This window comes from Ursus arctos, unplaced genomic scaffold (assembly GCF_023065955.2).
Source record: "Ursus arctos isolate Adak ecotype North America unplaced genomic scaffold, UrsArc2.0 scaffold_33, whole genome shotgun sequence".
NCBI classification, from domain to species: domain Eukaryota; kingdom Metazoa; phylum Chordata; class Mammalia; order Carnivora; family Ursidae; genus Ursus; species Ursus arctos.
In genome coordinates, this window is record NW_026623019.1 from 535,369 (window position 1) to 556,539 (window position 21,171).

The window sequence follows — 21,171 nt, forward strand, 5'->3', positions numbered from 1 at the left end:
TTCAGAAGAAAAGCTGTTCAGGGGCGCCTGGGTGGCACAGCGGTTAAGCGTCTGCCTTTGGCTCAGGGCGTGATCCCGGCATTATGGGATCGAGCCCCACATCAGGCTCCTCCGCAATGAGCCTGCTTCTTCCTCTCCCACTCCCCCTGCTTGTGTTCCCTCTCTCGCTGGCTGTCTCTATCTCTGTCAAATAAATAAATAAAATGTTTAAAAAAAAAAAAAGAAGAAAAGCTGTTCAAAACCTATTTGGTTTCAGTTCTATCCCAAATATTAGTCTTGCTCTTCTCCTCTAATCATTCTCAGCAGCTGCTGCTCTGGAGTGCCCAGTCTGCATTATCAGAACCGGGAGTTCCCTCTGATTACTTCTGTTTCTGCTGAAGGATAGCCTCTTTCTCTCAAAGGATCGTACATTGGAAAATACCATTGTTTAGTTGGAAATAGAATAATGATTTCAAAATTGTTTTCCTCCAAAACCTTAGCTGTTGTACATTTGCTGGTGTTACTGATAAAAAGTCTAACTTAAATGTGACTCTCACCTCTTTGTAAGAAATCTTTTTTTCCCTCTTTCTGTGGAAGTTGTTTTCAGTTTTCAACTCATCTTTAATATTGAAGTTTTGCTATAATGTGTAGGCTTGCTTACATTTTGTTTTGTTTTTGTTTTTTTAATTTATCCTTGAGATCTTTTAACCTAATGACGACTTGCTTTTCCACACAAGCTCTCCTTTACTCAGTCTCTTTCTCAGGCTGCTCCCTGGTCTCTGAGGGGCTCCTCCGGGGTCTGTCTGGCCAGGAGCCCCTCCCCTTCTCATCTCCTAGTGCAGCTGTGCACACTGGGTCTTTATTTGCAAGAGATCTTCTGTTACTTCTAGGATGTGGTCAGAGGAGAGGGTGCACTGTCAGCTCGGTGTGTCCTCTGGAATGTCACTAGTTCTTTTTAATTTCATCCGCCAGCGTCCTCCTCCCCAGGCCGGTTGTACATGGAACGAGCTCTGACCCGCCACCACCTCACTTCAGCTCCACAAACAGCAGCCTCTGAGGTGTTGTCCTTGTCCGCTAACCTCAGCATGCAAACTTTTGTTTAGCGTATATGCGCATTAACTACTCTTCAAAACCTCTGCTCATGGTCATTGAAATGAAACTACATTAGAACAAATTTATGTCATCATAACATGCAAAAGGTATGAGAGGAGCAAACCCCTCAGCCGACAGGCAGTTGACATTATAAAAGTCGATTCAGAGAGCGAGCAGATGGGTTGGCAGGGAGCCGCAATGGCAGCAGGGGAAGAAGCAGGGTGAGAAGTTTTGCCGCAAGCCAGGGTGGGGGCAGCATGTGCTGAGTGGCGGGGATGTGGGCTCTGATGGAGAGCGTCGCGGCTGCGCTTGGCGTGCAGCAAGTTCTCGGAAATTGTCTTGCGTTGACGGCCGTCTGTGCAGACTCCCCATCCTGAAATGGGTGAGAGTTATGAGGAGCCCGGCCCTGGGTGGGGGCCTGGCCCTGGATGGAGTCTCAGACGGCCATGAACCCAGGGCCTCGCCTGGGCTCACCCTCCCCCAGCGACACCCTGGAGGAATCTCCCTTAGACTTTCTCTTTCCCCCCACCCAAAATTGGCTCACCTTTACTTATCCAGAAATCTAAATATACATGTCAAAAATAAATTTACAGAGCTATCTTAATTTTAACAAAGTCAGAATCTAAGTAGTCTCATTGAAATGTTAAAATAATTTTTACGAAATGGCCTCTTAATACTAACTTTACAATTGATGCCTGGGCCTTTGTTATTTTCAGTGATATATAGAACTTCGCATTGTGGTTTAATATTTACTTTCATAAGCAACTCTGCAATTGAGTAAATATGTTTCTAAAGGTAAAATTTTACGGTACTGTAATCACAGTAGATATTATTTTGATCAAGTAAATTTTTCTTTCTAGCACTTCCTGTTTTATCCCAGCGTTAAATACCATCTGTAAGTCTTGGTTAACTTACTGTTTTTCTCCATTTAAAGCTTTTCATCAACTGTCTTAAGTAAGTTTTTAAAACATTGAGAATTTTAAACTTCTACACAAAGCCATGAAATGTCTGTTGTCCCTTTTAACTTCACTCAACAGGCTTAAAAATGAAAAACATTTTTAATTAATATTTCATGTTCTTTTAGGTCTTAAAAATAGAGAATGTAATTTTCGAACCAACTTCTATTGAGCATGTAATTCTATTTAAACATATATGAATATACTTAATCCTAATTCCGTAAAAGTTCAAAATACTTGGGAAGTATTCATCCTGAAAAAAACAAGTAAGCAGCATAATGCACACTTTAAACTTTTAAAATCTATTAGTAAGAGCTAATTTCCTCAAGTGTTAAACACATTTGCAACATAAAACACCCAAATATTAAAACCATTCCACATGCTTTAGTAGAAACTTAAAATTTAAAACTTTTTTACCTGAAATTCTAAACTAAGTAGGCTTTGCTTGGTGTCATTTAAGTCTCCAGCTGAAAATGAAACAAAACCAGAGCTTTCTTTAAAACAAAGAAGGAGGAATGTTGAGAAATGTTAACTGACTTCTTAGTAAAATCTAAAATAACTGCTTCCCTTGGGGATAAATGCCTTTCAGATCTTTGTGCAGAACAGCCAAGAGAGTAACCAAGGAAGATGGTTACCAAGGGAAATATTTTTTCTAAATCACAGGAAAAGCAGAAAGCAAAGGCAGGGGAAGGCATTAGTCTAGAGGCCAGGAAGGCGGGGCTGGAAGCTCAGAAGTAGAGGCTGATTAAGAAACGTGTCGTTTCCATGGACTGTTTACATTTAAAAAAATCTTAAAGTTCACACCAGCCACATGGTACCCCTTGAGCTTTACCAGACTACAGAGACGCCCTTGCTGCCACGTGGAGGACTGTGCATTCCTGGGATGCCTCTGGTGGGGTTAACGGGCTTGTCTCTGCCTGCTGCCTGCTCCCTCAGCCCCGCAGAGTGGTGTTAACAAAGCAAAGAGCTGTTACATATTAACGTCACTGAAATTATGTGACTTCCAGCCTTGAAGCAATAACAAGAAAGTGTGCATGGGAGCTTAGAGCCTTTCGATTATGGTTACTCTGGCGAGTTGGTTGTCTACTTTGGCCTCAGGTTTGGTTTGGTTTTGTTTTATCTACAAATGAGCTGATCAGAGAGCAGTGTTCCATCGCTGCTTATGGGGACCTGTGATGCGTTACCGTTGTTTCTGATTAAAGTTTATTCTTCTGTACAACTGGGATGATAATACCTATCTTTCAAATTTTTGTGCAAATAAAATGAATAATGTATGTAAAATGCCTGTCATATGGTAGGTAATTACATAATGGCTATTTTTTAAATTCTTCTTACTCTACTTCAGATGTCCAAATTATCTGACAGGAGCTACATTTTTGTTACTCCAAAATCTTAAAATGACCTGGGTAGATCCAGTCAAGATGATTGACTAAGCACATGAGCCACCCAAATTCCTAAAATAACCGAAACTATATTTGGTGGGGGGTTTTGTTGGTTTCTTGGGTTTTTGTTTTTTGTGGGGTTTTTTTTGGTAACACTTTACTGCAAAATCATTAGTACTATCAGACGAAAGAAATTCTGAGAAATTCCTTAAAGATTAAAAGCACATGGACTCTGACAGACGACACCACAGTCCAAAGACGTATGGGAGAGGATAGCTCTGTGGGTGTTCCCGGTTTAGAAATGATAAATGCTGGGAACGGGGAGGTTTGTTGGAGACTGCATTTGGGAGTACCAGGGCAGGGGGCACCTGGGTAGCTCAGTCGATTAAGAGTTTGCCTTCCTCTTGGGTCATGATTTCAGGGTCCTGGAATCTAGTCCTATGTCAGGATCCCTGCTCAGTGGGAAAGACTTCCCTCTGCCCCTCCCCAACTCGTTCTCTCTCTCTCTCTCTCTCTCAAATAAATAAAATCTTTAAAAAAGGAGTAGGTCAGATGACCCAGTCTTCCTGATGTCACCATCATTTGTTCTAAGTATTAGGCATCAGCCCCCACATTGAACCTGTGTTCTCATCCACTTGGCTTGGGTGGCTGGTGGAATGGGGAAGTTCCCCCCATGTTCAGAATCCAGACTCATTAGTAATACAACCCCATATAAACACAGGGTTGACCATCCCCACCCACATGTTCAAAGTTTTGGTCAGTATTTTAACCCTGTACTCTCGTAGTACTAAGCAGATAGCTCAGGATTACCAAACATTTGGGACGACTCTAACATTAAAGATAGGACCCTCACCTCCCCCTCCAAAAATACCTATACAATAAGGAAAGAAAAGGGCTTTGGAGATTAAACAACAATGTGATACCACTACACGCTTAGTAGAATGGCAAAAATCTAAAACACGGACAACACCATATGCAAGCAAAGGTGTGGAGCAATAGGAACCCTCGTTCTTTGCTGGTGGGAATGCAGAATGGTGCAGGCACTTTGGAAAATAGTGTGATGGTTTCTTAGAAAACTAAACATACTCTTCCCATGTGATCCAGCAGCCATGCTCCTTGGTATTTGCCCAAATAAGTTGGAAACTTAAGTCTACACAAATACCTGCACATAGATGTTTACGGCAGCTTTATTCATACCTGCCAAAACTTGGAAGCAACCAAGATATGCAGTTCAGTAGGTGACGGGTAAATAAACTGTGGTCCAGCCACACAGGGGACTATTATTCAATGCTTAAAGGAAATGCTCTATCAACCCAGGAAAAGACATGGAGGAAACTTAAATGCACATTACTAACGAAAGAAGTCAGTCTGAAAAGGCTACCTACTCTACAATTTTGACTATATTACGTTCTGGTAAAGGCACAACTATGGAGAAGAGTGAGAGATCAGTGGTTGCCAGAGGTCAGGGTGGAGGGAGGGATGAATTGGCAGAGCACGGAGGATGGTTAAGGCAGTGAAACTACCCTGCGCGATACCCTAATAGTGGATCCTTGCTGTTACACGTGTGTCCAGAACTGTAGGATACATAATACCAAGTGTAAACGCTAATGTAACCTAAGGGCTTGGGTGATTGTTATGTGTCCGTACACACCAGTTAAGGGGGTGTTGGTCATAGGTGAGGGTGGACTGGGAATGTATGGAAAACTCTGTACTTCCCTCTGTATTTTGCTGTGAGTCTGAAATTTCTCTTTAAAAAAGCGGCCTGATTTGAAATATATACACTGTTTGGGGAGGGAAATAATGTTGGTGAATGCAGTGTTGGACACAGTGTTTGGGACAACAGAAACCGTTATACTCTTTGAGAACAGCTTAACGACCGCTATTTGCTGCCCCAGCATTTGACGCCTAGGGACCCGTGATAGACGTGCATCTTTCTCTGCGCGTCTGTGCCTAGAGGAAGGCACTGTGCAGCATTGTCGAGCAAGGACAGTGGGCTGCCATAAAGCTATGTAGAGAGACAGATAGTTGTTACACAGCCGTGCAGAGTTGTCCGCAACATCCCCAGAGGGAAAAAGGGAAGTCAGACAGTGCGTGTGCTATGTTATCTTACCTTCTTCTAATGTGTAGAGTGTAGCACCTTCCTGAGAACAAACAGTAAGGGATAAAAAAGGAATAAACATCAGACCCTTAATAATGTTGATCTCTGAGTGATGGAATTATGCAGGGACTTTACTGTGTAATCTATGTTTTTATAGCATTTTGAGCTTATAACCAGATCAGAAAAAGAATAAATTTCTGAAAGAATTTAAGCAACCAGTAAAAGAGGTGACTTGAAGTAGCAGTATAGAGGACAAGTAGTCGTTCCCCCGATGCCGAGACTGACGGTGCTACAGAGACCAGGACTCTGGTTTCTGAGGTCCTTGCTCTAACATTTTGTGGCTTAATGGACTGTTACATGAATCCTTCTGCAGAAACTATTTTAACCACATAGTACATGGAAAATACTGGTATTCGAGATCTCCTCCCCTTTATTACTGCAGCCATAACTGTGCCCTGAAACTTGGCTCTGACGGCAGCTCTGCAGTTTGGTGTGGGTCCCACGCAGGATGTGAGCGGGTCCTTCTGCGCCCGGGCCACGAGGGCAGCCAGCACGGGTTCAGCCTCCAGAACACGTGTTGGAGTAACGTCACCTTTGCAGTATTTTTACTCCTGTGCTGTGGAGTACCAGTGAGTTAGTTCTTCTTCTAAGGGTGTGGTTGTTTTCCACGTGACAACCTGATAGATAGCAGCACCTCAATAAAGCTGAATTTTGGCAATTTTACAGAGGTCCCTCTCAGAAATGGGTGTCACCTCTTGGGGTCTGCTGTCTGCCTTCCTGTGCCACAGACGTCTTCCGCTAATTCGCAGCAAAGTGTGACAGCTGCTTCCTTTGCTGTTCCTGACTTACCCTCAGGACTGTTCACACGTAAGCGGAGTGCTAGTGTGTGAATGTGCTGTGACGTAGCCTGCACCCCTTCCCGAGATGCGGCGCGTGTCTCTACAAGACTCTGTGGTGTGTACTACCGCCCTGAATATGGAGGACGCCCAGTCCACTGCCACTTTATCGCTTAAAGGGTTTTCACATTCGGAATCGGGATACAAATACATACAAGTGGCACAAACTTGAAAGTACACAGTTAAAAATCAGTTTTCTGTATCAAATACTGGCAAGCTGGGTGGTTCTACCGACCTTTACATCAAAGACTGGAAAACCCTGATCACTATAAAAATTTTAAATCACCAATGTGGCTTAAAAAAAAAAGTTTGGAGCCCCTGGGTAGCTTCCTGCCCAGGGGGACTCTGCCAGAAATGTCGAGGGGCAAAACTGTCAACGAAATAGAAAACAGTTATACCGCGGACAGCGTCCACAGCGCCACAGCTTAAACAGACTTAATAAAATCAGCAGCGCGGCTGACGGAGGAACAAAGAGGGAGAGTGCAGGGCCCAGTGTGAGGACTTAAAAACGCTGTCCCTGTAGATGCTGAGAGCCAGTAAAAGAGCATTAAGAAGATAGCATTGACAACTTTATGCCAGCAAAGTTAGATGATAATGACAATTCCTAGAATGTACAATTTAATGAAACTGTCAGAAAAAGAAAATCTGAATTGTCTGTAACTATTGAGGGAGTCAAATTCATAATTTTACACCTCCCCACAAAGAATACCACGGGCCTATATTATTCATCAATAGATTTTATCAAACAATGCTTTAAGGCTATTGTAACCATACAATAGCCTGACAAGGATAGTACAAGAAAGGAAAATTATCAGTCGGTCTCAGTGATGAACATGGATTCACAAAACTAAAATATTAACAAACCAAATTCAGCAGTATATGAATGGGATAATACATCATGACTACATTAGGCTTATTCAAGAAATACCGGTTGATTTAAGGAGAAAACCCAAACAAAAAACAAAACAAAAACCCAAACATTATACGATCATGTTAATGTTTGAAGAAGATGGAAAGAAAGCTTTTGCATACTAGAAATGGAAGGAATTCCGTAGTCTGACAGGGTCTACAAACAACATGCTCCCATCCATAGCTATGTACCCGGGAAGATGAAATATGTATCCACATGAGAACGTATCCATGAATTTTGAATTTCATTGCTATACTCTTCGTAGCAGCCAACATGTGGAAGCATCCCAAATGTCCCATCGGCTGGTGAACGGGTTAATGTGGTCCAGCCACACCGTGGAATACCATTCGGCGATGAAAAGGAATAAAATGCTGCTACTTGCTACCACGTGGTCGAGCCCCAACAGCACGGTGTTCGGCACAAGAAGCCGGTCACAGGAGCACGTGTGTCATGTGACTCCATTCACGGGAAGTGTCCAGAGCAGGCAGATCCACAGAGGGCGGGGGGTGCACAGGCTCTGGGGAGGCAGGGCGGGGACAGCGTTCCTTTCTGGGGTGACCGCAGTGTGTCAGAAGTAGGCAGTGGGGTGGCTCCCCACTATGAATGTACTCAAAACCACTGAATTGTATACTTTAGAAGGGTGACTTATGGTATGTAAATTATATCTCAGGAAAGTTGTTATTTAAAAAATAGTGGTGAAATACTGAAATTTTCCCCTTTCCGGGAACAAGACAAGAAGGCCCATGATGGTCCCGGCCAGTGGAGGAAAGCAAGAAAAAGAAGCAGGGAAAAAATACAACAAACAAATTAAGTAATGGAAGGAAAAAATTCTTTTTAGTCCCAGATGATACAGTATATGTGTAGAAAATCAAAAATAACTTAGAAAAATCATTAAATCATATAGCGTGTTTTCCAGATACACAATATATAAAAGTCAGTTGTTTCTTTCTACAGTTAGAGAATGAAAGGGAAGATGTGCTTTAAGTATCAAATATGTTAAAAATATAACAAATATTTCAGAGTAAATCTAAGCAATGATGAGCAAGCTCTCATCAGAGAAAATGTTGAAGGAAATTAAATTAAAGCAGTGCTACGGGGAGGGCAGGTACCGGCCTCAGGGGATGGACCGTTCAGGATTGCAAGATACCATTTCTACTTAAACTGATCGGAGATGATGTAGTTTTAACCTGAACCCTCATACTTTACTCCCCCTCCCTTTTTTTGGTGGAACTTGACAAATTGTAAAATTTGTATGGAAATACAAGGACGAAAGAATAGTCAAGACCTTCTTGACACCGAACAAGGCAGAGGACTTTGTCCCGCATTTCAGCTCTAAATGATAAAGAGCGGCAGTAATTAGGATGGGTTGGTCATGACTCTGGTGCAACTCGTCACGTGCAGCTCCTTGTCGTAGGAGAGAAGTGGGCCTGCCAGGTGTAGGGTCACCTCCCTTCAGCCGGTTGTCTGCAGGGACTGGGAAATGGAGGCTGAGAGACCAGAGCCAGGATCAGTGGACAAAGGTACAGGCTGATTTGGGCTTAGTGGAGTAGACGAACAAGCAGAAGCCCTTTCTGATAACCACACCTGTGCCCTGAGCTTCCTGGTGAGGTTATACTCCATGCGACTGGAAAGACATTCTGTTGGGAACGCTGAGAAGGGGCCTCTGAGACACCGACTTGACCATTTCATTCCAGTGATTCTGTCTCTTGGAGGTAGTGTGTCAGGCCATGGGACCTTGGAGATCTGCCCTTTGTGGGGACTCCCCTCACTCCCTGAGAGGGTGATCAGGTGTGGGCTTACTAGAATGGCCCATGTGGGCTGCCAGAGGGGTTCCAGATCGGGACCTCTGGGCCCAAACCCTGAATCTCCGTGCTGAATATGTCAGGTGAAAAGGGGAGGATGCCAGGTACTGACATCTTGATAGGAGGATGTAATCTGATGAAGAAGTCCAGTTCCTTGTTTTGAGAATTGAGTAAAGCGTCAGGAGGGACATTCCCTGTTTTGCTGCAGGAACATTCAGTCTGGGAGACTGGAAAGGATGAAGGGATCATGAAGAGATCGAGACGGCTTCAGATGAAGGTTCACGCACAGTATTCCAAATGTGCAAAGTTCTACATCGAGCTTGTGAGCAGTAAAATAAATTATGTTGAGTTCCATTCTCCCTCCCTCTCAAGTGTCCTCAAGTGCCTCAGGAAGCTGGGATCACAGAATCCTGAACTCCTCAGAATTTGTGTGCACGAGAACATGGTAACATGGTGGCAGGAAGCAATGGGTACTGGTCCACCACACTTCTCTTCTACCTGTGTTGTGTGCTGCCCCAAGCTGTGGCCTCCTTGTGTGAACACCCAGCCCATACAGGCAAACCCTTTGGGCCAGGGTCACTCACACAGCATTGCAGTGTGTCTTCAGGGTGACTGAGCCAGGGAAGGGGCTTGCATAGACCCTGGAAACAAAGCCAGTTGGGCAGGAGCTCTGGGTGTCAGTGCCCCAAGCATGATCTCGAGGAGGAGGCCCCTTGCTTCAGAGACCCCCTCTCGCCCAGGACTGAAGGTGGGACTAAGATTGGAATCATAGTTCAAGGAAGAAGACATTCTGGGTAGAGAAATCTGCAGGAACATGATAAGGACTGGGTGTGGTGGTTTCTCTGTGATGCAGCACACTTCCCCAAAACGACTTCTGTGATGCCGTATGTTTCTAAATGTTCATTGCTCTGGAGGTAAGGGGAGTGCTCCTAAGAGTGTGACTCAAGCCAAGGACACTCTTCTTACATCGTCTGGTTTGGGGGATCAGAAAGCACAGCAGACAGACATATGCAAAGCAAGCAGGTTCTCCTACAGGGCTGCAGTGTCTCCATGACCTTGAGTTTGCTCTCCATGTGAACCCACACCTCCCAGGGGTCATCTTTTTGGACTCACGGTGTGAATCTGAGTGATTCAACTGTCTTGAGAGAGTGACTTTTGAGGCCAGGTGCTGGACGTGGCCTTGGCTGCGTCTCAGTGGGATCACGGTGGAGCCTGACGCATGGTGTCCTTGGAGCAGGAGCGTGCCAGTGCGCGGTCCTGATTTGTTCTTCGCCTACTGGTATGCTCGAGCTTCCTACGTCCTCCCTGGCTGTCCTCAGACCACCATCTGTTCCTTCTTTGCACTTTCTCCTCACGTTCCCGAAAAGTACAGGAAGTGCCCTCCCCCCCCGCTGCCCTCCTGCTGGCCCCTCGTTGTGCTGTGGCACCAGTGTCTGCTGTGGAAGGGCCCTTTCTAACGTCCCAACAGCCCTGAAGCCACCCGCTCAGCCTTCTCCTGCCTCGTCATTTTCTTACGGATTGCCCCCCGTCCACCCATCCTTTCTGTCCCCCATGATCTTGTTCCTTCATTAAACAGACACGATCTAGCACTTACTGCATTGCTCTAACACGTGCCCGTGAGCCACAGATCTGTCCTAAGCTCAAAACTGTTTCCTGAGCTTGATCTTCAAATTGCCGACTTCCGTTCGGTCAGCTTGGCCCGGACGGCTCCCAGGCACTGCGCGAGCGTGTTCAGAAGAGCACCGTGTACTCTTCACCCCAAACTTGTCATTCCTCCTATATTCTTTATTGTAGATAATTTGTGGAAATGCAGAGATGCAAGATTGACCTAACCCCTGTTCTACTGGTTGGAGGGGTTTCAAAATATAGTTCAATTTCTGCTTTTTACAGCTGTTCATGTAAGTTTAGGCTTGGTTGCAAATGTGCATTTATATCATGTCCCTAAAGCCAGGATGTTGTTTTGCTTGTCCAGACCAACCTGTTTTAACACTTGTAATATTCTGACAAGAGTTCAATGGTTACAGAAGAAATTTTGTGAAAAAAAAAATGATATAAATATCTAGTATATATATATATAGTTTAATTTCCATTCTTAAAAACTATGGTAAGTCATTTTTTGCCATTAAGAGTGTACATTCAGTGCTAAAGATGCATCTCATTTGGCACTTAAATCACTTTGTTGAGTTTTAAAATAACCTAAGACAGACATGTCCAGTATGTCCACTGGCAGAATGGGGTCCTGCCCTGTTCCTGCACACCCCGGGCGGGACGGGACGGCAGGGGAGCAAAGGGACCAGCATCGAGGGCCTCCGTGCCATGCCTGGTTCTCTCCGGGCATGCTGCACGTGCCATCTCAGTAAAGCCCTGACCCGATGACACACGTTCTACCCTCCATTCCACAAAGGAGGGAGGCTGAGGCTAACTGAGGAAACTAGAGCTTCATGGAGATAAATAGTTTGCCTGACTCGCTGAGAAATGGGGCACCTGTGACTTTGAGCTGGTCTGGTCTCTTTTTCCACCGCTGTCAAGCTGGAGCCCCTGGTCCCCTGGCCCCCGCGTATTCCCGCCCTGCAGACCTGGGCCAGCACCATGCTGTGCCGCACCTGGGCAGGAACAGCCCTCTTCCCTGTTCTAGCTCCACACGCCCATCAGGCCACAGGAGGCAGCCGCCTGGAGGTGCAAATCAGTGCCCGGGCCTGGAGAGCAGATGGGGTGACAGTCGCCACCAACATTCAGGGTCAGTGTGGGGAGATGCCCCCAGCGAGGGTCGGTGGGTCACGCCTTCCTCAGGGGCAGGTTCTTGTCCACTCCTCACGTGCTTCCCTCTGGCGCTCTGGATGTGGCGTTCCTGCTTGGGGAAGAGCCGCTGCAGCCACAGCCCTCACAGCCTCCAGAACTGGCCTTTTCCTGTAATTTTCTCCTGCAGACCCTGAAACCCATGCTTAGTGTGAGGTTTGTGAGAAGATTACACATATGGCAGTTTTAACATTTGCTGGGAATGGGGATTCTTTTCCACTGATACACTGTCTGAGGGAGGTGGCCACAGACCAGAGCAACCACAATATTTACAAAGATATTTAGTAAAAATGAAGGCTTTGGCAACCAGTGTAGCCCATCACTCATGGGGGATAAAGTGAAGCTCACTTGAGGTTTAATAAATCAGAACATAGTGTGTTTGTCCACGGCCTCATTTTTTCCTCATTACTGGTGGGTGATGTCATGTTTTCATTTCCATTTGAATCTTTTAGTGTCCAGCAGTAGGAAAAAATTCATGTTCACCTCATTTATTATGCTGTATTTCCATTCTTAAGGAGAAAGCTTAATTTCAATTCTGCCAGATACATGAGTACAGTCTTCAAACTGTTGTTAGGGATTTATGGGATTTTTATAAGACTGGTTCTGGAAATTACTGACTTTTTGTATATGTGCAATGCTATTGCTTTTGAATTAAGTTCTTTTCTCGTTTTGGCCAAATGAATCTCTGATTTTAAAAAGAACAAGACTAGCCACCACCCAAATTATAGCACAATAGAAAATTTAGATATTGCTAGAAAATGTAAAGACTCAAATCATCCATAAGCATACCAACTGTTGAGACAAGCAGTGCATACATAATGGTATCTTAAATGCAATGCTCATCTTTACCCTGCGTCTTTCTGCCCGTGAAGGGTTTGGGTGTCACTGCCGTCCCGTGTCACCTCTGTCCTGCCACATGGGGTAAATAACACTAAAAGCAAACGAGGATCCCTCTTTCACAAGCTTGAGCCTCCACTTCCCTGTACCCTCATGGAGGCACCCCCTATCTCCAAACAGCTCTCCCCGGGTGTATACTTGTCCCCTGGCGCCTAGTTGCCCTCTCTCATATTATAAAGAGTAGTTTCCATTCCTCTTCCCCGAGTGTTACGTGAATTCCTTGAGGACTTACACATATGGGTATTGACGATTAAGTCATTCAAGTTTTTACTGAGCGTGTCTTGAGCTCGTTGCTGGAATCTCCCAACAGTAAAGGCCTATGACATAGTTCTTACTTAGAGTTGATGAGAGTCTTCTCTGCTAAGGGATGGGATCCTGCATGTTGGCAGGAGTGTGGTGTGTTATGGAAACAGGCAGGAGATACCTGTGTGGATCTGTCAGAGCAGAGTCAGCAGCAGGCCACACATGGCCCTCCCTCCTTCAGACTCTCAGTCCTCTCTGTCTTTCCGACCCTGCTCCCCTGTCTTCCTTCTTAATCTCTGATGGTTCCTCCTCCTCCACCTGACTTCAGGCCTGGAACCTCTTCTCTAATTTCTCACCAAGGGAGTGTGATCACCTGTGTGCCGTCTGTGTGGTGGTGATCTCCAGCTGCATTCTTGGCATGTCTGTTTGAACGTCTGGGGTCATCTCAAGCCTAACAGGTGCAAGTATTATTAAATACAACCGCAGTCACATGTAAACTAAAACTCAAGGGTTCCTTAAGTGTTTGGGTACAGAGGGGTAAGGTGAGGGAGAAGAGTCTGCGATGAAACCTGCAGGTTGTGGGAAATGAGGGCTATCGTGAGGTCTGCGGGCTTGAGTGCAGGAGAGAAGATCGCCAAAGACTTGGGATGTGACGTTGAAGGTTTGGGGCTTCACCCAAAGGCTGCAGGGCAGGAGCATAACCTGTTGTGCATTTCAGAAAGAGAACTGCACAGCATGCCTTCTGAACTAAAAGGAAAGGCCACGTCTAGAGGCAGAGCACTGTTTAAAAGATCTCCGCAGTGATTCAAGAGAGAAGAGGGGGGAGCTCAAGAGATAATTAGATAGTTAGGTAAAATCAACAAGACCTAAGATGTGGCTGGCTGTAGGGAAAGGGAAGGGGGAGGAATCAAATACATGAAGCCCCGGTTTCTGATGTGAACAGCTGCATTGTGGGAAGGCCATTTCCCGGGATAAACACAGGTTGCAGAGAAAGATAATGTCATCCGTTCTGCAGCGCGGTGGTACCAGGTTCCATGTTCAAGAGCCGGCAGCATGTGGATGGACGGCACTGAAGGAGATCAGAGACTGTGATACAGAACCAGGCCTTCCTTTGGGCAAGGCTCACAAGAAGTACAGGAACTAGAAGAAGAGAATTTTTTTTGTAAGATTTTATTTTTTTAAGTTATCTCTACACCCAACATGGGGCTTAAACCTACAGCCCCGAGATCAAGAGTTGCATGTTTACCAACTGAACCAGCCAGGAGGCCCCAGAAGAAGAGAAGAATTTGGGGGATCCCATCCCCCAAAATAATCACTTTCACACATTGTTGATAGAAATTTAAATTAATAAATTCTTTACATAGGTCATTTCATCAGTCTTTTCTAAATATTAAGCCATTCTGCTCAGATTCTAACAAAAATGTTTGCACAAATGTGCAAAAACATCTTACAAGGATATTCACTGTAGTTTTTAAAATAGTGAAAAACTACAAATAACCCAAAAGATGATCAATAGAAGATTGGTTACATTACGACTATCGTACATCTATACAATGGCTACCTACTACCTTAAAAATAACAAAGTAGATTTGTATTTGTTGGTATGAGTACGTGGAATGGTAAAAGCAATGGCAGATACATTTTATTGAGCATTTGGTATATCCCAGACTATATACGTAAAGAACTTCAGAAATCAATAGGGAAAGACTCCCAGTAAAATAATAGGCAAGCAGTTTGAACAGACTCTTCACAGAAATCAAAATTCAGATGGCCAATTAAACTCATGTAAGTGTTCAATTTCATTGGTAAAGTAAGGGAAAATATTTTTTTGAGATTTATTTCAGAGAATGTGCAAGCACGAGTGAGGGGAGGGGGAGAGGGAGAGGGGAAGCAGACTCCCCGCTGAGTGAGGAGCCTCGCACGGGGCTCAATTTCCCATCCAGATATCATGACCTGAGGGGAAACCAAGAGTCAGACACTTCACCAACTAAGCCACCCACGCGAAAATGTATTTTAAATCGCCATGAAATACCACTGCGTACCTACCAGAATGATTAATAGTAGAAATACTGGCAGTGTCAGCTGTCGGGGTGTGCGGCAGCAGGCTCCTCCTGCATGCTGTTTGACCACAAATTGGTACGACATTTTGACATCGTCCATGAAAGTTGAAGACTCACACACCCCTAGGTAAATATCCAAAAGAAACATGCACTCCGGGCACCTGGGTGGCTCAGTCGGTGAAGGGTCTGCCTTTGCCTCAGGTCACGATCTTGGGGTCCTGGGATCAAGTCCCGTGTGGTCTGGCACCACACTCAGCAAGGAACCTGCTTCTCCCTCTACCCCTCCCCGTACTCGTGTGCGCGGACGTGCTTTGTCTTTCTCTTTCTAATAAATAAATAAATTTTTTTAAAAAGAAGAAACATGCACTAGGATGACACAGCAGCATCATTTGTAATAGCCCATGTTCTTTAACAGTAGAATGGGAAACTGATAAATTGATAGATTCATGTCACAAGTGCCATTGAGAATTGAACAAACCGCATGGGCTTGTCTGCAGCGTAACAGGGGAATCTCACAAGGAAAATCCTGGGCAATAGAAGCCGCATTAGAACCAATATGTTTTATGAATCTGTCCACACAGGGTTTAAAACTGGGCAAAGCTAAAGTACAGAGTTTAGGGTTGCACACTTAACTGGAAAACCGTAAAGAAATACAAGGAAGGGGGCGCCTGGGTGGCACAGCGGTTAAGCGTCTGCCTTCGGCTCAGGGCGTGATCCCAGCGTTATGGGATCGAGCCCCACATCAGGCTCCTCCGCTATGAGCCTGCTTCTTCCTCTCCCACTCCCCCTGCTTGTGTTCCCTCTCTCGCTGGCTGTCTCTATCTCTGTCGAATAAATAAATAAAATCTTAAAAAAAAAAAAAAAAAAAAAGAAGTTAAAAAAAAAAAAAAAAAAGAAATACAAGGAAGTTATTTTCCTAAAAGTCAAGGTAGTTGTTGCCTTCAGAGGAAGGCGAGGGTATGTGATTGGGCAGAGGGGTGCCAGCGGCTCCGGGGGTGCCGGCCAGACTCTGCTACACGTCCATTACACTCACGCTTTCTCGTACATTCTTAATACATGTTCCATGCACTTTTCAAGATTCAGTCTCAAGAAACCAAATCAAATCCAAGCAGGAAAAAATAATAATAAGGAAATTCACAGCTGAATACATTATAGTGAAACTGCAGATACCAAAGACAAGAAGAAAATCTTTGGAGCAATCAGGGGGAAGATGAATTGGAGCACCTTCAAAGTAGCAACCTGACTTTTCAACAGCAGCAGTGGAAACCAGAAACCAATCGACTGATAACTTCATATGCTGAGAAAATGTGATCAAACCTGTTAACACTCAGCAAAACAGCTCCTTCAAAAATGAAAGTGAAGTAATATCTGCACCCCCCATGTTCACTGTAACTTTATCCACAATGGTCAAGACAGAAACCAAGTGTCTTTTGACAGATAAATGGATAAAGAAAATGTGGTCCACACATGTCCACACACACAATGGGATATTATTAAGCCCTAAAGAGAACGAAATCCTGCCATTTTTGACAACGTGGATGGACCTTCATGGCGTTATGCTAAGTGAAGTAAGTCAGAGACCGATTCCTTATGATCTCAGGTGGAATCCAAAAGGCAGAAAATCAAACTCATAAATACAGAAAGCAGATTGGTGTTGCCAGAGATAGTGGGGGGCAGGGCAAGTGGCTGGAGGGGTCAGAAGGTATGAGCTTCAGTGAGGTAGGTGCATCCTGGGGTGCAGTGCACAGCATGGCGACTGTGGTTGACAGTCTTGTTACCTGAAATTTGCTAAGAGAGTAGATCTTCAAGGTTCTCATCACAGGATGTTACCTAGACTTACCGTCATCATTTACAATACATACAAACATCAGATCATTCATCACACGCCTGGAACTACTACCGTGTTTTACTTCCAATTCCATCTTCATAAAACTGGGAAGACATGAAAGTTGAAGACCATGTAGACGCCTGTGTCATAACAAAAGGATATTCTTCAAGCAGAGGGAAACAGTCCCAAAAGGAGGATTTGAGATGCAAGAAACGGTAAAGAGCAAAGAATATAGTAAATACATCAAACAGTGACTATATAATAAAATATTAAGAATGTCAAGTGAGGTCTCCCTTTTTAAGCTAGAATTTAAAGATGCACAGCAGTACAGGAGTGAGTGAGAGTAAAGTGTTGTGCAGTCGTTTGTTCATGGGGAGGATGGACACGGATGTAGGCCCTGACGAGCAATGCATGACCAAGTGTCTAAGATAGCCGTTGGACAAGCGGAAATAGAGCGTGTGACTTCCCAGCTAATGGGGGGGGGGCAGATGTGTAAAAAGCTAATCAAAAAGAAGGCAAAGAGGAAAAAACTTACAAAAGTCTATTGTGGTGGGACTTTCAACGGCAGCAGAGCAAAGAGGTCATGAGTCTTCAAAAGACAATAAGTATAGGGGCGCCTGGGTGGCTCAGTCATTAAGCGTCTGCCTTCGGCTCAGGTCCTGATCCCAGGGTCCTGGGATCGAGCCCCAGGCTCCTGCTCAGTGGGAAGCCTGCTTCTCCCTCTCCCTCTCCCACTCCCCCTGCTTGTGTTCCCTGTCTCATGCTCTCTGTCAAATACATAAAATCTTTAAAAAAAAAAAAAAAGTATAAAGCTGAAAACTTTGTTTAAAAAAAAAAAAAAAAAAAACTGTTTCAGGGCTCTGGAGATTGACCAGAGGCAGAGAATGAATAATTTGGAGCTTGATTCAGCCATCTCCTTTCACATCCCTGTTTTACTCATGATGTCCTAGATGGTCATCTCTCATATGCATCCCAGACTCCTCATTGTCACTAAGGGAACTGAAAGGACCAATGTGTTGGTGACGACACTTTGTGGGTTTTTTTTTTTTTTAAGATTTTATTTATTTATTTGACAGAGATAGAGACAGCCAGCGAGAGAGGGAACACAGCAGGGGTAGTGGGAGAGGAAGAAGCAGGCTCATAGCAGAGGAGCCTGATGTGGGGCTCGATCCCAGAACGCCGGGATCACGCCCTGAGCCGAAGGCAGACGCTTAACCGCTGTGCCACCCAGGCGCCCCTGGTGACGACACTTTGGTTGCAAGTCCTAGAAACCCACTTCAAGTAAGACCAAGTACCGGGGCCGTGTCCCCAAACGACACCCTCATCTCACCCCGGGATCCCAGGGGCCTAGGACCAGAAATGGGGTTGCCCTCACGCTCCAGGTGGTACTCAGGACCCTTACCTTGCTTTCTGTGTAGGTCTTGCCTTCTGCGGACCAGCTCCCACTGTGTGGACAGGCCTGTGGCCAGCAGCCCATCTCAGAGAGCCCAAGCCTGTGTACCCCTCCCAGATGGGTGGTCTGGCCCTGAATGTCACCTTTCTCCAGAGAACCTGAGTGGGTCCCACGCTCACCCCTGGTCCCGTCAAGTGCGGTCTCTGGGGTCAAGGTGGAATGCAGTCTGACAAGCTCGGGCAGGTGGTGGTGATAGGAGGTGCGTGTGTGCATGCACGCCACTAGAGACGTTCACATAGACTATCCCAGGTACAGTTTTTGTAGCAAAAAGAAAAGTTGGTACTGTTTAGTATGACTTACTCTGCCTTCCTTTCCGCCAGCGCATGTTTATCTTGGTGAAGGACGCATCTGTATGTCGTGGGTGCTCTGGTGTGTGGCCAACCGCAAACTGTACCTGTTGAGCTGTCAGTATTCGTCGATTTGGTTATTTCCTTTTAGTTTGACTCATTTACAACAGTTCAAGTGATTATGGAAATCTTGTACACTTACAGCTCTATCTCAGGAGACTTGTCCTGTAATTATATTCAGGACTCAAAGGCTATAGATGCTTTATTTCATTCTTGGCATTTTTCTGAATATATACTTAAATTACTGAGAGGGTTGGTTTCTTTTCCTTTTCTGGAGGGTAGTTATAAACCACTAGTTATAACATACAAAGAGCAAACTTCTCAATGGATGAAGGTTGTTTTGCTTTTAAACAGACTAATTTCAAGCAGGCTTTAGTGAAACAAACAATATTTTCACTCTGAAATCACCAGCACGACAGCAGCAGCCATGCCACCATCTGTTTGTGACAGTGTGACACTTGGTGTCTGTAATTCAGAACTGCAAAAGTAAACTGTGACTGTTTGCACGGTGAAAATGTCTTCTCTGCGTCCGTGGAGGGGAGGAGAGGCCGCAGTGGAGCACTGAGCATGGGTCGCAGGCTCTCCTTGTGCTCCACGTCTGGAACCACCGGGCGTCCTCTGCAAGCCCCGTGCTCTGTGTCAAGTATGAATGGAAGGCAGATCAAACCACTCTGCCTGCCACCGGCCCGTGTTTTCCCGGGGACCGTCCTCGTGGTCCTTGCGCCCCCGCCCGGGCCTGGCCCACCGCTGGCCGACCGCTGGCTGCGTCTACAGCGGGCAGCGATTCCTGCTGTGTGTCTGTTGGTTCCAGGACTTTTTTCTCTGAAAAGTGTGTGCCAGGAAGTGCAGTGCTCGCTATTGTCTTGCGCCAAGTATCTTTCCTGACGTCCTGGAGATTTTATGCTAAAGCATCTATCTAAAAATGTCCCTGTTTCTACTTTCTTGTTTAAAACTTGGATTCTCGGTCATTCTCCCAGACTCCCCAGTTTCCCCAAATTCCTTTTATTTCCTTTGGCTTTTTCCTTTGCAGGTTGTGTACATTCATGAGTGGGGCGAACCATTAGCAAGAGCTAGCAAGCCAGCTGGAGATTTCACAGAGGGCCTTGAATACACATTTAAAAAAAAATTTTTTTTTTTTTTATTTATTAGAGAGCATGGGGAGGGGCAGAGGGAGAAGCAAACAGTGCATCCAGCGCAGAGGCCAACACGGGGCTCGATCTCACGATCCTGAGATCATGACCTGAGCCACAATCAAGAGTCAGACACCCAACAGACTGCGCCACCCCGGCCTTCCTTGAGTACACATTTTAGAGATTTGGCCTTTATTCTCAGCTCTGCAAAACCACTTTACATTCTTGAGGGAGGATAGTGACATGAAAACAGTCATGTCTGAGGGGGATAATTTTGGAGAGGTGTGAGTGATATTTAGAGAATCAAGAAATTAGTGATACTATGTAACAAAGAGCTGGACCACATTTTTGGTACTAGGCAGCTGACAGCTCTCCAGCCTTCGCCCCCTTCCCCTCCACATCTGAGCAATCTGATAAGAAAGCCTGTGTGCTCCCTACTCAGTGCCAGCCCGTTCACCCCAACCACAGTGAAAGCTGAGGCCCGTCGCCCACCCTGCTGTCGAGCAGCTCGAGAGCTGTCTTCCCTCCCCAGGATCCTCAGTGTACGAGCAGTAACTCGGTGACCCCCCCTTGTGATGTGTGGCACATCGGTCTTGACATTCACTGAGTTTTGTGGGGGAGTCTTGTGCTCTGTGGAGTGGCCTTTCCCCCGTAGGAGAGCGCCCAGAGGCATGTGGTGGCAGTCGGTGGACGCCTGTTGTGGGGTGCCCCCAGCCTGCCCTCCTCTGAGGAGCCTCTCCCTCGTGGCCTACACACCCTTGATCAGTGCACGCGGTGGAATACTACGCAGCCATTAAAAGAACACAGCAACTCGGTCTTCACAGGAAAAGCTCTGCAGTACACATTGTTTAGCAAAGAACAACAAGAGAAAACAGTGTGGGTGTAGTTTGATTTTATTTATTAAAATATTTTATATCGAGGTGTTTTTAGCTGAGGGATAATTTTCGTACACCTGTGAATTTTCAGCAGCTTGGCAAGTGCACACTGTCATGTGACCACCCCCACAATCAAGGTAAGAACTCCCACCGTCCTAACAAATTCCCTGGTGACCCTCGGTGGTCAACCTCTGTCCTCGCCCGCAGCCCCTGGCAACCACCCATCTCTTCTCTGAACCTGTAATTTTGTCATTTCCAGATTCTCATACGGGGTGCAGGCTTTGCAGTCTGGGTCCCTCCCCAGGCAGAAAGCAGTTGAGTCACCACGATGCGCGTGCGTCCCTGGGTGGGCCCATGCTATGGATGGACCTCACCAGTTGAAGGACATTTGGGTGATTCATATTAAAGCTGCTATAAACACTTTAGT

At 45.5% G+C, this 21,171-nt stretch overlaps 2 protein-coding genes across 7 annotated transcripts in view; one reads left to right on the plus strand and one right to left on the minus strand.

Annotated features, from left to right (window-relative positions):
• ECM2 (extracellular matrix protein 2) overlaps positions 1–2,642 on the minus strand; it is a 33,292-nt gene extending 30,650 nt beyond the window's left edge. The window contains exon 1 of one of the 3 annotated variants that reach the window (XM_026519123.4): positions 2,445–2,642. The gene's annotated coding sequence lies outside the window, so the exon portion shown is untranslated. The remainder of the gene's footprint in view (positions 1–2,444) is intronic. The other 2 variants (XM_048218315.2, XM_026519125.4) reach the window with 2 other exon arrangements.
• CENPP (centromere protein P) overlaps positions 1–21,171 on the plus strand; it is a 245,062-nt gene that overhangs the window by 194,017 nt on the left and 29,874 nt on the right. The gene's annotated exons all lie outside the window — the stretch shown is intronic.